General features: G+C 50.3%; 1 protein-coding gene and 1 long non-coding RNA gene across 5 annotated transcripts in view; one reads left to right on the top strand and one right to left on the bottom strand.

The window, feature by feature from the left end:
- LOC139059837 (uncharacterized) overlaps nucleotides 1–22,968 on the bottom strand; it is a 226,877-nt gene that overhangs the window by 14,139 nt on the left and 189,770 nt on the right. The gene's annotated exons all lie outside the window — the stretch shown is intronic.
- LOC139060384 (uncharacterized) lies at nucleotides 9,106–10,953 on the top strand. Its single transcript, XR_011514766.1, has 3 exons — nucleotides 9,106–9,279; nucleotides 10,052–10,086; nucleotides 10,878–10,953. It is a non-coding gene; the product is annotated as an uncharacterized lncRNA (long non-coding RNA).

Genomic DNA, 22,968 nt, shown 5'->3' with positions numbered 1-22,968 from the left:
TTCCCGTTAGGTTGATTAATCAACTAGGACCGAGAAGGAAGCTCGGGTGAAAGCAGTGGAAAAAAATTTTAGAAGACAGACGAATACCAGACAGTTGGCGACAAAGTAGAATGAATTTAATTAAAGGTAAGGGGGGAGAGAGATAGAATTCAGTCGTATAAACCGTTGACTATTACATCGGTAATATACAGGCTAGCAATGCAGGTAATCAAATTAAACTTTCAAGCATGGGCAGAGAATAATGGCATTTTGCGAGAACTTCAGATGGGCTTCAAAATAGGTAGGCGTTTAGATGATAAGTTATTTGTTCTTACTCAGTGTATTGGAATATCAAAAGTAGAAAGCAGACCGTTATATGTTGCCTTTTTAGACATTACAGGAGCCTATGACAAGGTAGACCGCAACATTTTGTGGGATAATCTGGAAGGGGAAGGCTTAGGTGACGATTGTCTACAGATTTTGAGAGATTTACCTAGAACATACCGTTAGCGTTTAATGGGAAGGGATGAGGAGCGAGGAGAAACTTCATATCAACAAGGGACTGAGGCAGGGGTGCCCTTTATCCCGACTGCTGTTTATGATGTACATGGTGAGAATGGAGAGGGCGCTAGAAGGAAGTAATAACGGTGTTAATCTCTCATACAAACAGGCGGCTACAGTAGTAGAGCAGCAGCTTCCAGGTTTATTTTATGCGGACGACATTGTGTTGCTAGCTAATAAGCAAAATGATTTGCAACATCTGGCTAATATCTGTGGACAGGAAGGCAACAATTTAGGCCTGAAATTTAGTATTAGAAAATCAGGTGTTATGGTATTGTCACGTGGTAGTGACGGCGAAGAAAGAAGCAGTACGGTGGAATACAAAACTAGCTTTTATTGGGCGAACCTGTGCCCACAAAACAGGCTACACTTATAGCACAACGAAAGCGGCGAACACAGTCGGCGATCGTCGAAAATCTGATCAGCGGATCAAGCGCGTCGGCTTTTATACAGCAATCATCGAATGTTCCAGATTAAACGTTGGGACCCGCATGCCTTCTAAAATGTTCTACACCATTCGTGTCAAGCGATGAAATCAGATAACACAACGTTCGGCGACAACAGACAGCGGGTAGAAGCATCGATAACTTTCCAGAAACTTCGGATACATGCAGGCGCGTCCCGCGCTGTGCGATAACATTTGTTCGGCGGCAAAACTTGTCGCCCGATAAAGACAAGTACACGTGTCAATACCCCCCTCTTAAAAAAGCATCGACCCGATGCTGCAAACAAATCAGAGTAATAAGTAAGCACTCATAGCAAAGAAAAAAAGCGAAATAAGGAAAGTTCGTTAGCGTCCGTAAAATGGTTTAAGACGCACCACGTGGACCACTTCAGGTCGTGCGCGACGTCGCTGTGAAGGCGAAATGCCGTCTGGCACGACCTCATAGTTCAGTGCGCCAACACGTCGGATGACCTTGTAGGGTCCGAAATAGCGTCGCAATAGTTTCTCACTCAGTCCCCGTCGGCGTATCGGGGTCCATACCCAAACACGGTCGCCGGGCTGGTACTCAACGAAGCGTCGTCGGAGATTGTAGTGTCGGCTGTCGGTCCTCTGCTGGTTCTTGATTCGCAGGCGGGCGAGCTGTCGGGCTTCTTCGGCGCGCTGGAGATAGCTAGCGACGTCAAGATTCTCTTCGTCCGTTACGTGCGGCAGCATGGCGTCGAGCGTCGTCGTCGGGTTCCTGCCGTAAACGAACTTGAACGGCGTGATCTGTGTTGTTTCTTGCACCGCCGTGTTATAAGCGAATGTTACGTACGGCAGGACGGCATCCCAGGTCTTGTGTTCGACGTCGACGTACATCGCTAGCATGTCGGCGAGGGTCTTATTCAGCCGCTCCGTAAGACCATTCGTCTGCGGGTGGTAAGCCGTTGTCCTCCTGTGCCTTGTCTGACTGTATTTCAGAATGGCTTGGGTGAGCTCCGCTGTAAAGGCCGTTCCTCGGTCGGTGATGAGGACTTCTGGGGCGCCATGTCGCAGCAGGATGTTTTCGACAAAGAATTTCGCCACTTCGGCTGCGCTACCTTTCGGCAGTGCTTTTGTTTCAGCGAAGCGGGTGAGGTAGTCCGTCGCCACGACGATCCACTTATTTCCGGTTATTGACGTCGGAAAGGGTCCCAGCAAGTCCATCCCGATCTGCTGGAATGGTCGGCAAGGAGGCTCGATTGGCTGTAGTAATCCGGCTGGCCTTGTCGGCGGTGTCTTGCGTCGCTGACAGTCTTTGCATGTTCTGACATAACGGGAGACGTCGGCGGTCAGGCGCGGCCAATAATACTTTTCTTGTATCCTCGATAGTGTCCGGGAAAATCCGAGGTGTCCAGCGGTCGGATCGTCATGTAGGGCATGCAATACTTCTGGACGAAGTCCTGACGGGACAACAAGAAGGTAATTGGCGCGGACTGGCGAGAAGTTCTTCTTCACGAGTATACTGTCTTGAAGCGTGAAGGAAGATAATCCGCGCTTAAATGCCCTGGGGACAACGTCGGTGTGCCCTTCCAAATAATCGACGAGGCCTTTAAGTTCCGGGTCCGCTCGTTGTTGCTCGGCGAAGTCTTCCGCGCTTATTATTCCAAGGAAGGCGTCGTCATCCTCGTCATCTTGCGGCGGCGGGTCAATGGGGGCGCGTGATAGGCAATCGGCATCGGAGTGTTTTCGTCCGGACTTGTATGTTACGGTGATGTCGTATTCTTGTAGTCTGAGGCTCCACCGTTCCAGCCGTCCTGAGGGATCCTTCAAATTCGCTACCCAACACAAGGCGTGATGGTCGCTGACGACTTTGAATGGCCTGCCATATAGGTAAGGGCGAAATTTCGCTGTAGCCCAAACGATGGCGAGACATTCCTTTTCGGTTGTAGAATAATTGCCTTCCGCTTTTGACAACGACCGGCTAGCGTAAGCTATCACGTGTTCATGTCCATCTTTTCTCTGGACCAGGACGGCGCCGAGGCCTAGGCTACTGGCGTCAGTGTGGATTTCGGTATCGGCGTGATCGTCGAAGTGCGCAAGTACGGGCGGCGACTGCATGCGTCGTTTGAGCTCTTGAAATGCCTCGGCCTGCGGCGTTTCCCACTTGAACTCGACGTCACATTTAGTTAGCTGCGTCAGCGGCTCAGCGATGCGTGAAAAGTTCTTGACAAATCGCCTGTAGTAGGCACACATGCCAAGAAATCTACGCACTGCCTTCTTGTCGATGGGCTGTGGGAACTTTGCTATGGCAGCTGTCTTCTGCGGGTCGGGGCGGACTCCAGATTTGCTGATGACGTGGCCTAAAAATAGAAGCTCCTCGTAAGCGAAGCGGCACTTTTCCGGCTTCAGAGTAAGTCCTGATGACCTGATGGCCTCTAGTACTGTTGCCAGCCGCCTAAGGTGAACGTCGAAATTTCCGGCGAAGACGACGACGTCATCCAAGTATACGAGACAGGTCTGCCACTTCAATCCTGCTAAAACCGTGTCCATCACGCGCTGGAACGTTGCAGGCGCCGAGCACAGTCCGAATGACATAACCTTGAACTCGTAGAGGCCGTCTGGGGTGATGAAGGCGGTCTTTTCGCGATCTCTTTCGTCGACTTCTATTTGCCAATAGCCAGACTTTAGGTCCATGGACGAGAAGTATTTAGCGTTGCAGAGCCGATCAAATGCGTCGTCTATCCGTGGGAGGGGGTATACGTCCTTCTTCGTGATCTTGTTCAGACGACGATAATCGACGCAGAAACGTAGGGTTCCGTCCTTTTTCTTTACCAGAACAACAGGGGATGCCCACGGGCTTTTCGACGGCTGGATGATGTCGTCGCGCAGCATTTCGTCGACTTGTTCTCTTAAGGGCCGTTTATAGTCCGACGTAACGCACGCGCGCGCGCACGCTACGTCACGTCGGCGAAAACGACCCCTGCATAGTCGGGCGCACCGGCGCAGCTAACGTAACCGGCGGCTTCCAACGCGCCCCGGCGGCCCCGGCGACGATTTGGCTCCGGAGCCATTCGCGCGTCGAAGTCGGCGGAACTCTCGCACCACAATGCACTGCGCGCGAAGAAAAAGGCGCCAACACAACTCCGCAGACGGCTTTTGCGGACGGCGCGCGGCTTGGTGAACCTTCTGCGCATGCTCCGAAGATAGCAGCCTATGGCGCGCGCGTTGAAGTATAGAGGGGATGGCATCTCGGCTGGCGCAGCGCAACCGACGCAGCGTGACTGACCGCGAACGACGCTCGCCCGCGCGCCGAGACGGACGGACGGAAAAAACTTTAATGGAAAAAGGACCTGCGAGGTTGCCAGCCCGGGCTCAGGCCACCCGGGCATTGTGTGCGGTGAGGCATAGCCTTTCCACCACTGCCCGGGCCCGCTGGATAGCCCATAATTGGTCGTGTAGTTCTGAGCTAGTCAGAGCGCTTAGCCATCGCTCCTCGAGAAGGTCCGGTTCTATCTTGTCCTCTACGTATACTGAACCGATCTGTGTGCACTTCCACAAGATGTGTGCCATGTCTGCGTGTTCGTGTTTGCAGAGCTTGCAGCTTGCGTCTGGATATTGTGTTGAATTTATTCTGTTTAAGTGTACTGGGTTTCGGAACGTTCTGGTTTGCAATCTTCTCCAATCTGTTTCTTGAGACCTGTCGAGTTGTTTGTGGGGTTGTGGGTATGCTTCTCTTTGTTTCGTGTAGTGTGTCAGTATGTCGTGGTACGTGACGAGAACGTCGGACTATAAACGGGCCTTTATAGCTTCACGTTCTCGCGCCGAAACTCGGTAAGGGCTCTGACGGAGTGGGCGAGCGCATTCCTCGGTGATTATGCGATGCTTGGCGACTGGTGTTTGTCGAATCCTCGATGACGTCGAAAAGCAGCCTTTGTATCGTCGGAGCAGACTTCTGAGCTGCTGTTGCTTAATCATAGGGAGACTTGGATTAATGTCGTAGTCTGGTTCGGGAACCATGGTCGTCGGGGTAGATGCGGCGGAATCCGAGAGGACAAACGCATTACTTGTTTCCAGAATTTCCTCGATGTACGCGATCGTCGTGCCCTTGTTGATGTGCTTGAACTCCTGGCTGAAGTTTGTCAGCAACACTTCAGTTTTCCCTCCATGCAGTCGAGCGATCCCTCTTGCGACGCAAATTTCATGGTCTAGCAGTAGACGTTGGTCGCCTTCAATGACGCCTTCTACGTCAGCAGGTGTTTCGGTGCTGACCGAAATAACGATGCTGCAGCGAGGCGGGACGCTCACTTGATCTTCGAGCACACTCAAGGCGTGGTGACTACGAGGGCTCTCCGGCGGCATTGCTTTATCTTCCGACAGCGTTACTGACTTCGACTTCAGGTTGATGATTGCGCCGTGTTGGTCCAGGAAGTCCATACCGAGAATGACGTCTCGTGAACACTGTTGGAGGATAACGAAGGTGGCAGGGTAAGTCCGGTCATGAATGGTTATTCTTGCCGTGCAGATCCCAGTCGGCGTGATGAGGTGTCCTCAAGCGGTGCGAATCTGAGGGCCTTCCCATGTGGTCTTAACTTTCTTCAACTGGGCGGCGATGTGTCCACTCATTACGGAGTAATCGGCCCCTGTGTCGACTAAGGCAGTGACTGCGTGGCCGTCGAGAAGCACGTCGAGGTCGGTTGTTCTTTGTCTGGCATTGCAGTTAGGTCTTGGCGTTGGATCACGGCTGCGTCGTGTTGAACTGAGGTTGGAACGTCGCGTCGTCAAGTCGTCTTTCGTCGGTGTAGTTTTGGCTTCCAGACTTCGTCGGGACGGCGGCGTGTCGTTATGTCGTCGAGATGGTCTCTTCGTCGTCTTCGTCGGCGGCGGAGGATCTTCGTCAGTTCGACGAACAGCAACCGCACCTCCATCGGTTGCTGCTTTTAGTTTTCCGGGTATGGGCTCGCAGAGCGGCCCCGGGCTGGGCCAGTGTATGGACGGCGCTGCGGCGACAGGTAGCGGCCTGGTGACGGCGAACGGGACGGTCGTCGAGAGTTCCACTGAGTGGCGGCTAGGTAATCGGCAATGTCACGTGGGCGCTCCCCAAGCTGTGGACGCGGCGCGTTGACGGCGAACCCTCTCAGTCCCATGTCGCGGTATGGGCATCGGCGGTACACATGGCCGGCTTCTCCGCAGTGATAGCAGAGCGGGCGGTGGTCGGGGGCTCGCCAAATGTCCGTCTTCCTCGTATAGGTGCGCTGGGCGACGGGTGGGCGCGCTGGCGGCGGCGGCGGTGGACGACGGAATTGCGGTGTTGCAGGACCTTGGCGCGGTCGCGCAGGGGGGCCTTGACGGCGGGCGACGGCGGCGGCGTAGGTCATTGCTTCCGGCTGCGGTGGTTCTGGTTGCACCTCAGGAACTCCAAGGGATCGGTGCACCTCTTCCTTCACGATGTCGGCGATAGAGGTCACTTGAGGCTGCGACGAAGGCAGGACCTTGCGCAGTTCTTCGCGCACAATGGCCCTGATGGTCTCCTGAAGATTGTCGGAATCCAGTCCTTGGATGGCGTACTGCGGCCTGAGCCCCTGGCGGTTATATTGCCGGGTGCGCATCTCCAGAGTTTTCTCGATCGTCGATGCCTCTGCAGAAAACTCAGCTACGGTCTTCGGCGGGTTACGGATAAGTCCTGCGAAAGGTTCTTGCTTGACACCCCGCATCACGAAGCGGACTTTTTTCTCCTCTGGCATTTCTGGGTCGGCATGCCGGAAAAGACGGGCCATCTCCTCCGTGAAGATCGCGATCGTCTCGTTTGGCAGCTGCACTCTGGTTTCTAGTAGTGCTTGGGCTCGCTCTTTTCGTACGACGCTTGTAAACGTTTGCAAGAAGCCGCTTCGGAACAAGTCCCACGTCGTTAAGGTGGCTTCCTGATTCTCGAACCAGGTCCTGGCGGCGTCTTCCAGTGCGAAATAGACATGCCGCAGCTTGTCGTCGCTGTCCCAACTGTTAAACGTAGCGACCCTCTCATACGTCTCAAGCCAGGTTTACCGGTCCTCGATTGTTGATCTGCGGAACGTCGGAGGTTCCCTGGGGTGCTGCAGCACGATGGGGGACGCTGGGGCTGCCATTGGGGTTGCCTTGGCCACAATCTTCTTGGTCTTCTCAGGTAGAAGTCCGTGCTCCGGGGGCAGCTGTTGAAGACGGCGGCTTGCTCGATGTTCCGGGACGGCGCTGGTGTTGTCTTTGCGGTCCGGGCTTGTACTACGGCTTGTCGGGGGCGTCCGGTACATGGACGTAAAGCACCTCCACCAGATGTCACGTGGTAGTGACGGCGAAGAAAGAAGCAGTACGGTGGAATACAAAACTAGCTTTTATTGGGCGAACCTGTGCCCACAAAACAGGCTACACTTATAGCACAACGAAAGCGGCGAACACAGTCGGCGATCGTCGAAAATCTGATCAACGGATCAAGCGCGTCGGCTTTTATACAGCAATCATCGAATGTTCCAGATTAAACGTTGGGACCCGCATGCCTTCTAAAATGTTCTACACCATTCGTGTCAAGCGATGAAATCAGATAACACAACGTTCGGCGACAACAGACAACAGATAACTTTCCAGAAACTTCGGATACATGCAGGCGCGTCCCGCGCTGTGCGATAACATTTGTTCGGCGGCAAAACTTGTCGCCCGATAAAGACAAGTACACGTGTCAGTATTCAATGAAAACAGTGAACAGGCAGTGGAGATACAGGGCCTAGAAATACCTCGGGTAACAGAATATAAATACTTTGGTAAATGGATAAACGAAGGCAATATATATATGGAAACACAGGAAAAAATAACTGTGAAGGGGAAGAGAAATGCAGCCTTAATGAAGCACAGAGCGCAATGGGGATACAATAGGTACGAAGTCCTCTGAGGTATGTGGAAAGGTGTAATGGTTCCAGGACTGACTTTTGGAAATGCAGTTGTTTGCTTTAAATCAGGGGTACAATCAGGACTCGATGGGAACCAAAGGTCAGTGGGTCGCCTCGCATAGGGTGCTCACGGGAAGACTACAAATGAAGCTGTGCAGGGTGATATGGGCTGGACTAGTTTTGAAGTGAGGGAAGCTCGCAGTAAAAATTGGAGGACGCTTAAGCTTCGCCTTCAAGAGTGGAACGCGACAGCGTTCCCGTCGACCCGCCAAGGGGTGTAAGACAATGGGCTACAGGGCAGCCATCACTTACGAGGCGCCCCGCATCGGACGCGGTGAGCGTCGAGCCATATGGTCGAGCAACGCAGCGTTCGGCGCAGCAACAAAACGTGCGCCTGAGCAAGCGGAGCGAACCAAAGAACTCGGTATGCCGGAGGGGGAAATGATGCACGCCAGCCAAACGCCGTGATCGGCACGGGCAGAGAGATAGACAGATAGTGATCTAAAGAAAGGAAGGACGCTTGATTCTGCAGAGGAAGCAAGGAGAAGCGCTGTCAGGGGAGAGAGAGTCCGGGTCGCGACCAGCCTCGCGCCGGTCCTCGTACAGCTCCAATCATAGAGTTAGTAGAACAACTCTAGAGGAAAAGCTGGGCCAGAAAAGTGGGAACCTCTAGGGCGCCGCCCTGTTGCTACTGGTCAATGTGGCCAGCGCAATTACTGTTGAAAGAGCTGAAAACAAGTACAGGTCACCCTATGCTTTGTCATCTAAAAACGCATACCTGATGGCTTTATGAAGGTGGTGCGTTAATATTAAGTTTACAGAAAGCGATCGCTAAGTCCGTGACTTATGTAAATCACGATGTACGCATTCATGCAATACAGGATGACGCGAATTTCGGTTTCGAATCTGTTTTTTAGATGCGTAGTAGTTTCGTACAGTTTAGGTTTGACGTGCAATCGCGCGTCGACATCGGACGCTATGGCACATTCGTGCCTTATGTGCCACCGAAGCCCCGAAGTGCTCTGGCATATACCTTCACATGTAAGTAAACGAATGTATCTCCTTGTTGAGAATATCACGCCAGTAGGCAACTTTTGTGGTGCATCACAATCGTTTGAGAAGCGTCACAGTGGAGCATTTTTCTACATGCGGAGCGGTGTTTTTATTTGCAGGTTTCCCTTCAGTAGGAAATTGCTGGACAGGCGGACCAGCGCACCGGAATTGTACTGGCGAAGCCACACGCAACTCAAAGAATCTGTTTAATTGTTGAACTTTGAACAGTCATGCTTCTACAAAGGCCACAGCAGAAAAACAGCCTGATGCCGAGTATTTCTGTGCCACGAAGTAATCAAGAGGCGAGTGCCTAATGCGGATGAAATCGAGTGCATCGAGACTTAGAACGACAGAAAGCTGAGCAATTTGGTAAGGATTCATTATGCAAAACAGAGGTGAGGCGTGCAGACAGGACACAAGAGTAGAGAAGTGGCCAGGGCTCGTGTTGTTTGCTTGTAAATACTCTACTCTTGTGTCCTGTCTGCACGCCTCACCTCCATTTTACATAACGAGTGCATCAACCCACATATTAATAGCGTAGTCGTTTTATTAACTGTACAATATTTTCAACACTTCCTTGCATGCCATTTCATGTGGAATATCTTTTCTGGTCACAAATTTGTGCAGGAATCTATTTGCATTATCGACTCCGGGCCTGTGGGACCGTTCACTTGCACTTGATGCTGAGTCTTTTACATGTATCCATAAACTGCAGATATGCACATAAGATCCCTTCGAGGATTTTCACAATTCAAATATTTTAGACAACAGGCACATATGCAATACTGACATAATCTCAAATACCACTAAGCAGCTGGGACACATTTTTGTTGACCATACTCGCAGGTAAAATAAGTAGATGATGTGGACAGCTCCAGCTCATTTTCCTTAAATCAATGTGTACAAGGGGTATGCAAAAATAATTTTTTTCTCGCGCACCGATTATTTTGCTCTATAAGCTAGAGAACCCACCACGTTAGTGTAACGTATATTCTACATCACACTAATATGTTCTTTAATTTACCAAGTGAGATGAGTTACTTTTATGGCTCATTCAGTCATATCACGCTGCAAGCTGCATTCATCAATCTTCAATTGGATTTTGCAAATGTTTAATGAAACATGTTTCCCTTTTATGCAGATATGCAACGGCAAGCCCATCCGTGCGTTGCAAAGGTAAAATTTAAGCTCTAAATTAAAGAAGACATTTCTAGTCAGAAACAAGCAAAAATGGTAAATGCAGAGTATCAGAAGCCTAAGGTACAGAAATTATGGGAAGTATCGAATGATTTTATGGAAAGAGTCGTATTTGAAAACTCTTTAGTGGAGCTCAAGCAAGTCAATATAGGTAGAATACTCTGCAAAATTATGCGAGTGAGGGGATGTCAAACAATGGGTCAGGAAATGCGTTGTTTTTCTGCAAAACAAAAGCTGATTGCCATTACATCAGTCACTTTAGCATCATGAGACTGCTGCTTGATAAATTCAGAAATAAACCAAAAAAGACGCAAAAATAAAAAACAATTTAATGATGCTCTCTCCACACTGGGATAAATAAAAACAAACACATCTAATGTTGACATATCAGACACGTTGTGAAACACTAAAGGAAAAATTCAGTTTCGAGCTATGGCACTTGGCGCGTAGATGTGGGGGGCCTTCCACTAATAGTGATAGTTACCACTGCATTTAGGAATTGAAAGCATTCATCCAGACAAGGATGATTCTTTATGTTTTTGGCTACCACTTCAAATGCCTCGACCAAGTGTTACAATGCTGCACACAGCCATACTGAGGATCTCGCAGCAACACCTGCAGGTAAAAAGCAGATCGAAGCAGTCAAAGTGCTGGTGTGTACTGGACACTATGTTTGAAAACTTTTAGGCAAGAAGAGTGCAAGAAGCAGACATAACAACTGCATTTATTTCCATAATTCCCCATTTGAATGGCCTTTTCTTTTTGCTTAGAGAATGCCTACGCCTAGCCACAGCAGCTCCCTCATACAGACTCCGCAAGCCAAGAGGCCGTGGAGGCAAATGCAGGTAAGAGGCAAGAAGCAATAGCGCTGCTATCGACATTCATCTATTTTCTTTCTTTTTCTTTCGTTTAGGCAGCCAGCACACTTCGAACAGCCACCTTGACTGCGGGTGTGTCACCCTAGTCGCCAGGGAAACATTTGAGGGAAAGCGAGAGGCAATGTGGACAGCCACTTCTTCATGTAAACGATACTCTTTCTTTCGGAAAGCTCCTACGCCTCGCCACGCCAGCGCACTTGTGCACAAAGATGCCGCGGAGGCACGTGCAGGTCAGAGGCAAGAAGCAGTGGCACTGGTGTCGACTTTTACCCAATTTCTTTTTCTTACACTGAGGCAGCCAGCACACCTTGAACAGCCACCTTGACTGCGGGTGTGTCAGTAGATTCCTGTTGTACATATGCTCAGTAAACTTGAACTTGATAATAAACTTGAAGGCAAATGGGACACTGATGCAGTTTTTTTGAACATTTATTGTACACATACAATATATGTTATACTTTGCAGTGCTAGAGAGCATATTTTGAAACTTCCCCCTATATTTTGCACCTTTAATTACGTGTGTGTTGTGTGGCCCTCAATGCAGTTCATGTTTAGCAGCTGCTTTGTCACTGTATCGCACATTGGCTTAAGCTCGTGATATGGACATACTTCTCTCACATATACAAAATAAGGTTCTCTGTAGTCTTCAATGTTACAACAAAAAATGAAAGTAAACGATCCGATCGGGGAATTGTGTTTATTACAGTGATTCCTATGACAGTTACTGACAAGTTGACAACTTGAACTGGTCAATCCGTCCACAGCCTCCTCTATTTTTCAAAAATAAAGGAGGCTATGATCCGTCATGGCAAAGAATTGTATGTATACATAAAACAAAAGGGGGGGTATGTGTGTGTGTTTGTAGTGGGGGGTGATTAGGGCGGTACAAAAAAATGTACAAACACCGTCCTCTAGGCCCATTCCGTTAAGGTACCGTAACAAAGCCGTATTATGCATAAAGTTCATACAACCAACTCTGATATTACTACACACGCCAGGCGACGCGAGCTACATTTGCAATAACGCATTCGCGACTGCACCAGATGCCCTCCATATTATTCTCGTTAATCGTGCTCACTGCACCGAGGAAAAAGAAAGATCCTGGGCGCAGGTGCCTTTAAAGTATCTCGACCTTGCGAGGCAATGCTGCGCGTGCCAGGAGAGCTGTCCGTGCGAACACTCCCTGGCACACACCTGCCTCGGCGGCCCCAACCTACGTACCGTTCTGCTTCGAGCTTTGATCCCCCCACTGTCCCTTGGGTGCCATGGAGTTCCTGCGCCGCCTGCTTTATTATAACCTCGGGTGCTCTTCTGAGACTTCCGTTTGTCGGTTACATGTGCCCTACAGCTTGATCAGTACTTATAATAATAAAAAAAAACGATCTATCGTCGCGACGATAGATCGCGAAAGCGGCTTTTGCAACATACCGCGCCCGTGCGAAGAGAATTACGGAACGCCAACGAGGGATCTGGCCACAGCTTCGAGCTCGTAACCTCGTCGAGTGACACTCCTGCAACAAGCGTGACCGCTGAAAACTGCATACCGCCGGAAACTTCAACAGGATCATCCCTCGGTTGCATAACTGCCACCTGTACGGCCAACATGGACCACACCCACACTGTCCCCCAACATAGAATTAAAGAACCAACTTATCAAGTCCAAACACACGGCTGCACGCACACATCACGAGACTACAAGCGAGTAGCCATGCTGCTACGCTGCTACGGTTGCCGGATTAAAATGGACTACTGTCACCAAGTCTAGCAAGCGTCTCAGGAGCTGGCAACCTCGGCGCGTAGCAACATGGCGACGCTCTTGCGGTTCCCGATTTCAATGCATGGGCCCTATGGGTAGCTTGTCCTCCAGAGTCAGTACGATCCAAGTAAGCCGCTGATCTTGGAAACCGATGCGTCGTCGTGTGGCGTCGGCGCAGTGCTATATCACAGAGTAAATGGGCAAGATCGACCAATTGGGTTCTGGTCGCGAACGCTTTCAGCTGCTGAGCGTAATTACGCGCAAATTGAAAGAGAGGCATTGGCAGTTGTCTTCGGTGTTACAAAGTTCCGGGAATCATTTTACGCTTGTTACAGATCACAAACCTCTTCTGAGCCTTTTCAGCCCCGACAAGCCCGTTCCCGCCATGGCCGCTGCCAGGATTCAGCGTTGGTCCCTCTTGCCTACAACTACAAAATTCAGTTCAAGCCAGGAAAGACGTTGATTCCTGCACACATCCTCAGCCGTTTACCGGTGCGGCAGGAGCATAACAACACTAATGCTATCTTCGGCTGGTCGTTTCTCAGCGCTCTGGAGCGCTCTCGCGAGCGGCGTTGTCTTCGGCTGGTTGAAAGAGGGTGCGCGCCCTACGTTCAGCTGGTTCTTCTCGATTCCTCTCCTCCATCTTGGAGCGCTCTGAGCCCTATCGTCGGAGCAGTCATCGAGATTGAAACGTCATCGCAGCGCCGCGTCGCTGCTGTTGGGGATGGCCCACCGTAACCTTGGCAACCTAGGCCACTGCATGCTGGCGTCTCGACGAACGCTCGTCCCGCCGGCACGTCCGCGGGTTTTTCCGGCAGCGCCGGGAGCTTTGGATAGGCGAATCATTGGACGTTGGCAGTAGTCACGTGGTTTCGCATCGGCAATTTCCTCCTCCGAGAGCGAGTCGCACGTTCGGCTTGCGCGCTTGTCCTTTACCCTTGAGCTCGGGAAACGCCCGATCTACCCGACTCTGCTTCGGGGCATACAGGCGACCAGTCGAAGATACCATAAGGCTGCAGAAGATGACGCTCGTGAGTATCTTCTTCTGACCGATCACCTCAATACCTGTCCTCTGTCGGCGAGTGACTTGGCTAAAATGACTGCTGACGACAGCGACCTCGCGCAAGTCCGTGATTACATTCAGAATGGCTGGCCACGGTACTTGCAACCGGCTCAGGAGCCGTTAAGCGTGCACATGCACAGGAAAGATGAACTGACGTACAGCCACGGAATTGTGTACTGGTGCCATCGAGCGATTATACCAACAAGTGCGCGGCAGTCAATGCTGCGTATGCTGCATGATGCACATCAAGGGATAACGGCTATGGAGAACCTGGCACGTTCTGTTTTCTGGTACCCAGGGCTTGATCGGGACATTGAGAAGCTGGTCAACGCGTGTTCAACATGCATAGAATGGGGCAGCATGCCTCCTGCCCCATGCACAACCCATGCCTTGGCCGGACAAAGAGGAGCCATGGCCTAGGGTCCATGTCGATTTTGCGGGTCCTGTGGAAGGTAACATGTTGTTGATCGTGGTTGATTCCCATACGAAATGGATCGAGGTTACCGCCATGAAGGCCGCCAGTTCGGCAAAGACAATTGAAGCACTGCAGACTATGTTCAGCCGGTTCGGTTTGCCGAGGACCCTGGTGATGGACAACGGGCCGCAGTTTACTAGCGAAGAGTTCAGGGCATTTATGAAACGCAATGACATCGCTCATTTGCGGACAGCTCCCTACAAACCGCAGTCTAATGGCCTGGCGGAAAGAGCAGTACGGACTGTCAAACAGGGGTTAAAAAAAACACACGCGGCAGTTTGCAAGCTCGGCTGGACCACATTCTTTCGCATTATCTGCGCACTCCCTTGCCAAATAGGCAAACCCCAGCTTCTGTGCTTCTCGTATATCAGCCACGTTCTTTATTGCACAACGTCATGTCACGACCATTCCCTTCTGCAGGTGCGTGCAACAGTGGCCAACCGCTGAGCAAAGACGTCTGGTTCAAGAACTACGGAGTGGGTGACAAATGGAAACCAGGCACGGTAGAGTCCACCGAAGGCTCGCGAATGGCAATGGTAAAGACTGCAGATGGGGAGCAACATCGCCGCCACCTCAACCAGCTAAAAACCAGGAGGACCAGCATGGGAAGAGAAACGGTGGAACCCGAGGCCCCCATGCAAGTACCAACGACTAAAGGCAGTCAGAACGCAGCGGCAGACTCGCAGTCTCAAGGACACGAATGCAGTCACAGTCAGGCTCAAGTAGGCACCGACATTCGAACGCTGCCAGACGGGCGGGCCGAAGCCGAGGTTGCTACCAGCGAGGCGCAAGCGACTGACTGGGCTGAAATGACACTGCGTAGGTCGAAGCGGAAGCCCCGGCCCTCGGACCGCTTCACTCCTTAAGGGGGAAGAATTGTTGTGAATCAGCATGCGCCGCTGACACGTGTTTGTTTTGTTAGATTCACCGGCCACGCCTCTTGTGAATCGGCAGTGGCTGCGGTGACGTCACAAGATAGCTACACTAACCTTTAATAAAGCGTTCGTTTTTCGCCAACTGCTTCTCGAGTTACTTCACTTTTCTTGTACAGCTCTTGCCTAGTAGCCGCCTACTATAGCCAATGTTGCGACATCTGGAGTAGGAAGCAGAGGCTGTTCTCTCTTGAGTTGCTCTGTGAGCTCTCTACATGCATCTGCAGGGAATTTTTTCTCTTGCGGCAGGGTTGACAAGCAATCGTTGCCTTCTGCTGCCATTACGTTGCTCGTACTTGACACCGACGCGATGCCAGTCTTTGGAGTCCTCTCAATACCTGAGGGAACAGCTCGGGCATCCGTTTGATCATTTGAGCCTGCAGACTTCCTTAACCAGCCAGAAGACGACTCGATTGGCTCAGACGACATTTTCCTTGTTAAACAAAGTGAAAGCATATCTCTTCAAGACGATATCAAATGCAGTCAGCATTTAAACGAGTTGGCAACACCAGGCCTTCGTAAGTTTCCTTGCTTAAGAAGTTCTTTGCCAGGCACTGGCTTTTGAGATCGACCAGGTAGTCGAGGGAGCTTGTTTCAAGCCAGTTTAGCCGTTCATCGCTTGTAGATTCGAACTGCTTGCAGTCGGCATTGTTGTGGTGTATGTGCTGGGTACAATTGCTCACGTGCAGGCGCATGAACCAGCGGTGAACGGTGTCCATAAATTCAACCGTCGGTCCGACACCCGCGAAACTTGCGTCGCATGTGTGGCCCGCTTGCTCTTGCAGGAACTTCAGTGCAGCTGTCACGGCAGGAGACAAAACTTGAATTGCTCTTGTCACGTTCATTTTTTCAATGTTTGTGGGGAACACGTGTTTTCTTGTTAGAAATCGAACTTGCTGCATTTTATAGAGGCTCTTCAAGTGGTTTGCCGTTATTTCGACGCCTTTTCCGATGTTACGCAACAAAAAGTGCGATTGCACGTTTTTGACCAAGCGGCACTGATGGAATGCTAGGAAAAGCTTTCGATTCGGTGTTCCTGGGTGCTCAATAGAATGCATGGGGCTTCCATTGCATAGAAGTTGGAACGCTAAGACATTGATCTTGTAGTTGTCGGTGACAATACGCACAACGAAAAATCTTATGTCTTCAACTTCCTTCAGGATGTGTTGCATGAGCGTGTGCAGCTCGCGGCCAGTGTAATTTCTCGTGAAGCAATAGCCCACGGGTATTCTGAACGAAACTGAAAGGCCGTTGAGGACGAAGCACAGAAGTGAGTCGGCCAGCAAAGGCTCATTTGTTGCTTCCTTAGGATAGCTCCCACCATAGTCTACTTCGCCGATGAAGGCGTCCCTTTGTTTATGGTAAAGTAGCCTCTATTTCACGCGCATTTCGTCTACAATTCACGAGCACGTTCTGGCTTCCGATGAGGGATGAGAAGCAAGCTCGGTCAGCGAGTCCGAGGGGGACGGGTGGATGGATATTATGAGCGTCCCCTTTTGTATGGGGCGGTTGGTTGCGCCACCAAGATTTTGCCATTATACTGCCTAATGTCCTACCTAGGTTAAACAATGAAAAAAAAGCTCTGAATTACCACGCCCACATTTTCTCATCCCCTATTGCGAACTGTGCTTTTGTACGTCTCCGTCTTTTGTCGTTTCCCTACTTTTCTTCCACTAATCCTTCAGTCGCCTCTTACTAGTGTCTATTACGGACATGTCTGCTTTACCACTGCTCGCGCTGAACCCAAGGGCTTCAAGGAGGCCAGTGGTGCCTAAATCGACCGCTGGGAAGATGTCTTCACATTCTAATAAAACATGCTCCCCTGTTTCCCTAGCTTTACCGCAGCAAGCACATGCTTCTTCTTATATCTCGCTTTATGGGTGCGTGTTCTAAGGCATCCCGATCTCGCTTCGAAAAGTAACGAGCTTCCCTTTGAGTTATCATAAATGGTTTCTTTCCTGATTTCGTTTTTTGCTCTTAAGCAGTTACTCATGGCAGGTTTCTCTTTAATTGCCGCCACCCATGAGATTATTTCAGCCTCTCTGATTTTCCGCTTGAACTTTGTTGCTGTGTTGCCCACCATACAGGCCGCATAATTTCTGGTAAGCTTTCTAGTTCTTTTCCTCCACTGTGAATCAATGTTTTTCCTGTACAGATACCTGAACACCCTCCCAGTCCATTTACTTTCTTCCATATTCCTCAGCCGTTCTTCATACTCAATTTTACTGCGACCTTTACTCACTTCAAAACTAGCCCAGCTCATATCACTGCACAGCTTCATTTGTAGTCTTCCCGTGAGCGCCCAATGCGAAGCGCCCCACTGACATTTAGTTCCTGTCGAGTCCTGGTTGTACCCCTGATTTAAAGCAAACTGCATTTCCAAAAGTAAGTCCTGGAACCGTTACGCCTTTCTACATACCTCGGAGGACCTCGTACCTTGTATCCCTATAGCGCTCTGTGCTTCATTATGGCTGCATTTCTCTTCCCCTTTACTGTTATGGTTTTTTCCTGTGTGTCCATGTAGCTATTGCCTTCGTTTATCCATATACCAAGGTATTTATATTCTGTTACCCGAGGTATTTGTTGGCCCTGTATCTCCACTGCCTGTTCACTGTTTTCATTGAATACCATAACACCTGACTTTCTAATACTAAATTTCAGACCTAAATTGTTGCCTTCCTGTCCACAGATATTAGCCAGACGTTGCAAATAATTTTGCTTATTAGCTAGCAACACAATGCCGTCTGCATAAAATAAACCTGGGAGTTGCTGCTCTACTACTGTAGCCGCCTGTTTGTATGAGAGATTAAACCCGATATTACTTCCTTCTAGCGCCCTCTCCATCCTCACCATGTACATCATAAACAGCAGCGGGGATAAAGGGCACCCTGCCTCAGTCCCTTGTTGATATCAACTTTCTCTTCGCTCCTCATCCCTTCCCATTCAACGCAAACGGTATTTTCTAGGTAAATATCTCTCAAAAGCTGTAGACAATCGTTACCTAAGCCTTCGCCTTCCAGAATATACCACAAAATGTTGCGGTCTACGTTGTCGTAGGCTCCTGTAATGTCTAAAAAGGCCACATACAACGGTCTGCTTTCTGCTTTTGATATTTCAATACACTGAGTAAGAACAAACAAGTTATTCATCCAAACGCCTACCTATTCTGAAGCCATTCTGAAGCTCTCCCAAAATGCCATTATTCTCTGCCCATGCTGGAAGCTTTAATTTGATTGCCTGCATTGCTAGCATGTAGATTACCGATGTGATGGTCAACGGTCTATACGAGGGAATTCTGTCGTTCTCCTCCCTTACCTTTATAAAATAAGTTCATTATATTTTGTCACCAACTGTGTGGTATTCGTCTATCTTTTAAAGTTTTTCCACTGCTTTCACCAGAGCTTCCTTATTTTTTGGTCCTAGTTCATTTATCAGCCTAACGGGAAGCTCGTCTAGCCCTGTGGCTCGCGGCGAGCCGAGGCGTAAATTGAGGAGGAAGGCAGGGGGCCACGGATGGTCTCCGTGGCACCAAAGTCCACTCTGGTGGCACCTAAAACCTCTCCATACACGTTTCCGCCGACCACGTTAAGTACCGCCAACATGTCCTCCTGCTCCACGCTCCTTTCCCACTCACCGCCTTAGCTTCCGGCGTCAAGCGGAACTTACGTAGCGGCAGCTTCCTGTTCCTAGTGGAAGTGACGCTATGTTTCTTAGCGTTGTTTACTTTCGCGTCGATGGAGAGAGGGTTTAATTGCACCAGCTGCGGTTTAAACTGTGAATGCGATTCCATCCAAGAACCACCGCCTATTGTAATCAGCGATATGCTCGTATTCGCTGCTTCGCGTCAACCTGCGACGGGTTGTGCCACGAGCGACAACGTACAGTGGAATGTAGTGCCCGGGCGCTAGGAGACCACTGCCGTTTTTCGAGCATTCGGTGTCAGCGTCGCACCTGGCATCTTCCAGAGTTTAATGGAGAACGTACTGCGCGGACTACCAGACATCATTCCATATTTTGACGACGTCCTCATTTCAGGTGCATCGCACCAGGAATTACTTAGTCGCCTTCGAGAGGTCCTTCAGCGGTTCCAAGTGCAGGGCTTAAGGTCAAGAAGGAGAAATACCAGGAAGGAGTGACTCAAGTGGAATTTTCGGGTTTCCGAGTCGATGCTGAGGGAATCCACTCCACACTGGCCAAGACGCAAGCCATCCTTAATGCACCGCGGCCGTTAAATAGAGCCGAGCCGCAGGCCTTCCTGGGTCTTCTCAACTTCTATCATGCATTCCTTCCCCACAAGGCCACTGTCGCTGAACCCCTGCACCGTTTGTTGGACAAGAAGGCCCCCTGGCTGTGGGGAAACCTACAACAAACTGCGTTCGACAATGTGAAGAAGCTACTGGCATCCAACCAGGTGCTGACACACTTCGACGAGAAGCCGGTAATCCTTGCCTGCGATGCGTCCCCGTATGGAATAGGAGCAGTGTTGAGTCCCAGAATGCCGGATAACACGGAAGCACCAAACGCTTTTTATTCAAGAACCTTGTCCTCTACGAAGCGTAATTACGCCCAGATTGATAAGGAGGCACTCGCTGTGGTTGCCGGAGTAAAGTTCCATGACTACGTATTCGGCCGCCCATTTCAGATCCATACAGACCACAAGCCGCTCCTAGGGCTCTTCACATCAGACCGGCAAACGCCACAGATGCTTTCACCGTGAATGTTGCCTTGGTCCATTTTTCTGAATGAATACCAGCGTACTCTCCACCACCGACCAGGAAAACCGTTAGGCCACGCAGATGGTCTCAGCAGACTGCCTCAAGCGGACCAGTGCCAGGATGACCCCTCGCCAGCAGACGTCGTCATGCTTCTGGAAGCACTTCCAGAATCTCCAGTCCATGCAGACGATGTGGCTAAGTACTCCGCCAAGGATTCTATTCTCTCCTGTGTCCTCAGCTGGGTGTGGAAGGGGTGGCCAAGGTGCGCTCCGAGTTCCGAGTTCACACCATTCGTGTCCAGGCAACATGAGTTTTCCGCCCACAAGGGATGCTTACTGTGGGGTGACCGTGTGGTGATTCCACAGAATTTGCGTTTCCGGGTCCTCAAAGCTCTGCATGTCAGACACCCCGGCATCGTCAGAATGAAAGCGCTTGCCCGCAGTTTTGTACGGTGGCCCGGCATGGATGCGGCCATTGAGAAATGGGTCCGGCGATGCCGTCCTTGCCAGGAAACACGGCCCGAGATGCCTCAGGCACCTGTGCAGCCATGGGAGACGACCCGGACTCCATAGTCACGCCTGCACATTGTTTTCGCTGGTCCATTCCAAGGACAGACCTTCTTGACTGTGGTGGATTCTTATTCCAAATGACTGGAGGTCATACCAATGTCGTCAATGACATCGAGTGCTGTAATCACTACCTTACGAAGATTGTTCGCAACTCATGGCCTGCCAGATACCCTTGTCTCAGACAATCGCCCGCAATTCACATCCCCAGAATTTCGAGGGTTCCTGGATGCAAACCTCATCCGCCGAGTGACATCACCGTTCCATCCATCCACGAACGGGCAGGCCGAAAGGATGGTACGGACCACCAAAGAGGCATTATCTAGGATAATCCGAGGAAGCTGGGCACAGCGCCTGGCAGACTTCACTCTACAGCAGCATGTAACTCCGCACACTGTCACGGGACGCTCCCCGTGAGAGTTGTTGATGGGCCGCCGACTCTCTACCATGCTGGATTGGCTCCACCCAGACCGGGCCCCTGACAAGTCCTCCCGATTGGCAGAAGTTCTGCCTACACGACGCACATTCGAGCCCGATGACCCTGTATTTGCACGTAACTACAGCCAGGGCCCCCCATGAGTATCTGCTGTGATTTCCAGAGCAACTGGCCCGATCTCTTACGAGGTTGCTCTTCCGGATGGCCGTGTGTGTCGCCGGCACGTGGAACAGCTTCGTCGGCGGAGCAGCATTCCCATGAGGCTAGCCGAAACCGTACCTGAAGGAGAACAAGCTGAGGTCCAGCCTGCATCAAGCCCTTCACCTGGCGGAGTGAGCAGCAGCAAGACACCAGATCCCAGTGAACGCGAGGAGCAACCAACAGCCATGCTACCACCCGAGGAGCAACCAACAGTCATGCTCCCTTCGGACGACATAGCAGCACCTCAGCCAGCACCAACGGAGCAAAGTGTAAAATTGCCAGGCCCACGCCGTTCGCAGCGTTCTCGGAAGACATCCAAACATCTTCGGGACTTTGTGCTGGAATTGGCTGACTGTTCAGTCCGAACTAAGGGGGAAGGAGTGTTGTGTACTGATTCTGGCCGCTGAGTTCAGCGGATGACTTATCTTCGTCACTCAACCCTGGTGTTAAAAAGCGCCATCTTCTGGCCCCAAGAGTGTATATATGTCCCAGTGGTTATCAAGTTCCTCTGTTCTGTGTTTGTTTCGTGACGGCAATAAAAGGTTGTTGCCGATACCCCTTGTCGCGGTGGTGCCTCGCGATATGACCCACGCAGCAACATAACAGTATGTGCAATGTGTCGCAGCGTTGCTGGGTGTAGAAGTGCTCGTTCTACGCGATGTGCGTGTGCTCAGAAGTGAACTGCGCATAAGTGTTGCCGATCGCGTTTTCATATGCACTACCCTTATAGATAAGCCCTATCACACCGTCCTTTTCTGCTTCGTGCATGTATTGTTTGTTTCAGAATTTGTTAGCCACTTTTGAAGGTGGTTCTATTGTGCTGGAGCTTAGGGAACATCATAATAGTTACGTGCGTCAAGACATACAGCGCTGTCCTGAAATGTAGACACGCCTGATAGCACTAATGTCGTGAATGACAATTTTGGGCAGGCTTGCTTTTTATCATGTGGACATTGGTGTGAAAAGCAAGATTTCTAGATTTCACGAAGTAAATTGCTTTATATTTTGTGATGCAAGCGGCTTACATACCCGAAAATTCTAACTGCTTGTTTTTGGCTGGTGACTAAGCACAGAGTCTGTGAAGACATCTGTGGCATGGTAGATGATTATGTTATAACCAAGAACTGGATACTTCCTTCTTATTAAGTACAAATTTTACATTTGCTGACAAAAAGCAATATGAATGTAAAAATGAACACGTAAGACAAGTAATAACAAGTAATTGTCACAGGAATGGTGATATATTCTGCTAGCAGAACTGCCTGACAAAACTTTTGCCTAGAGTTCTTCCTCACTGGCTAGCTATGGTCGGATTACTAGTGCGGGTAGAACTGGGCAAGCGAAAGTGTGTTGTTACTTTGTATATGCAGCCTATTTGATTATCTGGTTCGTGTCACCTGTTCTGGCACGAGCCTTCAGTTTAAAGCGAACAATAGCACAAGTCCCAGCATTATGTGCCTGATAATTGCTTTATTTTCTATCCTCGTGTTCATTCTGGCAACAGTCATTAGCAAATAATGTGCATTAAACTGACTTGGACCTGCAAAGTATGACCATTGAATGTTTTTCCAGTGTACTTTCACCTATCTGTAAGCTTACTGCTGCCGATCATTCGGGGGTGTAGGATGTTGAACACTCTAAGTGAATATCTCACTGATCTTTATTTTGCACAGGCCACGGTGCTACTCATTACCTGAACCGTTTTTAGCTGTGCTGCCAGACTATGGAAAGAGGTGCCTCGCCCCTTGTCATTCTTTAGCATGTTCATCACTACAGTGCATTGTCCCTGAGAAATCAGCTGCTATCACAATATGAAACGTGCCTATTGGTGGTCAGGAG

This window comes from Dermacentor albipictus, chromosome 5, assembly GCF_038994185.2.
Source record: "Dermacentor albipictus isolate Rhodes 1998 colony chromosome 5, USDA_Dalb.pri_finalv2, whole genome shotgun sequence".
Classification (NCBI taxonomy): domain Eukaryota; kingdom Metazoa; phylum Arthropoda; class Arachnida; order Ixodida; family Ixodidae; genus Dermacentor; species Dermacentor albipictus.
This window is presented reverse-complemented; position numbering and strand designations above follow the sequence as displayed.